This window comes from Macrobrachium nipponense, chromosome 10 (genome assembly GCF_015104395.2).
Source record: "Macrobrachium nipponense isolate FS-2020 chromosome 10, ASM1510439v2, whole genome shotgun sequence".
In the NCBI taxonomy this organism is placed as follows: Eukaryota; Metazoa; Arthropoda; class Malacostraca; order Decapoda; family Palaemonidae; genus Macrobrachium; species Macrobrachium nipponense.
In genome coordinates, this window is record NC_087204.1 from 4,188,056 (window position 1) to 4,190,555 (window position 2,500).

Sequence of the window (2,500 nt, forward strand, 5' to 3'; positions counted from 1 at the left end):
AAAACTCATAAATTGACATTGAAAAAATTAATAAAAAAGATCACAAGGAAGGGAAAACAATACCGGAAATTAATTAGTTCAACGTCATATGAATCCTCGGTAGGTAAACAACCTTTGAACGCTTCCCTGGATCACTAGCGGATTCAGGAGGAGGGGGGGGTGGGGGTGGGGTGGGGTAAGTAACTGGACACGTGCGCCCACACTTTGAAAAGTAATGACAAAATAATAATATGGGAAGAGTTGATGATAATAATTACATATATTCGAAATATAGAAATCGGAAAAAGAAAAAAATAAAAAAATATAAATTTATAAAAATAATATAAAATTGAGAATGTAGTAATAATAATAATAATAATAATAATAATAATAATAATAATAATAATAATAATAATAAATAATAATAATAATTATAATAATATTGGAAGTTTATTTATAATAAGATAATAACATAAATGAGATTATAAAATGGGAAAAAAATAAAAATAGGAATATAAAAAATAATAAATTTTGGGAATAAGGGAATAATAATAATAATAATAATAATAATAATAATAATATAATAATAATAATAATAATAATAATAAACCAAAGAAACCTCATAATCATATGAGTTAATAAAATAAAAGGGAAAAGTAAATCCACAATAATATGTCTGATCTTGTTTATTTAAAATACAAGCAGATACCCTGCTTGTATTTTAAATAACAAGATCAGATATATTATTTGTGGATTTACTTTTTCAATAATTAATAATAATAATTAATAATAATAATAATAAATAATAATAATAATAATGGATTCGGTATTTCCTGATAGAACAGGCAATTGCTTTCCGATTTCATAATTTCTATTTAATTACTGAATAATGCCGCAGAAAATATATATTTTTCTCTCTCTCTCTCTCTCTCTCTCTCTCTCTCTCTCTCTCTCTCTGCGGATAAATCGCATTTTTTCAAAAGGTGCCGCCTTTTCCCCTTTCAGGTTGTTGTTCTCAGACGCCCCCCCACCCCCCCCCCCCCCCCCCCCCCCCCCCAACCGTCCATTAGAGAAAGCCCTTCCTGAGGAAAAGCACCAACGGTTTAAATGCCGCTTAATTTCGGGACAAGAAGAAGAAGGAGAAGAAGGAGAAGATGAAGAAGGAGGAGGAGAAGGAAGGCGGAGGAGGAGAAGAAGGAAGGAGGAGAGAAGGAAGGAGGAGGAGAAGAAGGGAGGAGGAGAAGAAGGAAGAAGAGGGAGAAGTGAAGAAGAAGAGAGGGAGAAAAAGAGAGGGAGAAGAAAAAGAAGGAGGAGGAGAAAATAAGAGGGAGGTAGGGAGAAGAAGAAGGAAGGAGGAGAACAAGAAGGGAAGAAGAAGAAGAAGAAGGAGGAAGGAGAGAGAAGAAGAGAAGAAGAAGAGAAAAGATAGAAGAAGGAAGAAGAGAAGAAGGAAGAAGAGGGAGAAGAAGAAGGAGAAGTAGAGGAGAAGGAGAGAAGAAAAAAAAAAAGAGAGGAAAAGAGGAGAAGAAGAAGAGAGGAAGAAAAGAGAAGAAGAAGGAAGAGAGGGAGAGAAGAATAAGAGAAGAGAAAAGGAGAAAAGGGAGAGAAAAGAAGAAAAAGAAGGAGAGATGGGGAGGGAGGAGAAGAGAGATGGGAAGAGGGAGAAGAAGGAAGAAGAAGAAAGAAGAAGGAGAAGAAGAGAAGAAGAAGAAGGAAAGAGAAGAAGCGAAAGAGAGGAGGAGAAGGAGAAGGAAGAGAAGAAGAAGAAGAATAGAGGAGAAGGAGAGAAGAAGAAGAAGAAGATGAGAGAAAGAAGAAGAAGAGAAGAAGAGAAGAGAAGGAAGGAGAAGAGAGAAGAGAAGAAGTAGAAGGAGAGAAGAAGAAGAGAGAGAAGAAGAAGAAGAAAAGAAGGAAGAAGAGAGAAAGAAGAAGAAACCGTTTACTGGCATCTCAAGACGTGGATAAAAAGCAAGAACTCGGTAGCCTTCAGGTAAGGAAGGATCTGGGATCTTGAATTCAATTTCCCAGAGAGTTAAAAAGAGAAAACAGTAACATTAGACGATAATACAATTTTAGGAAACGGAAAAAAAAATTAAATTAAATAAATTAACGGACGTTAAATTGATATTATAGGTATACACGCAATACTGTATTTTGAAATCTTGATGGACTCTTAAGGAGGCAGGATGCAGCCCGGAAACTCCACACTAAAAAGAAAAAAAAACACCCAGTCGAATAGGATAAACTGTGATAGAAAAATAATAATAAAAAAAAAATGAAAAAATAAATTAATTAAATGAAATAAAAAATATATATTTTAGAATCCTGCCTGATACCACATAATCGTTAAATGACTAAATTAATTAACATTTCCGCTCCTTACAGGTATCATGCGTTATACAGGGATGCCACTGAAATAATATTGATACGCGCAAAATAAAATATCAGGTACGATCTAGTGTAGAAAATATTTATAATAAGTCGACATTGAAATATCTTGATATATCTATCAATGGAAACT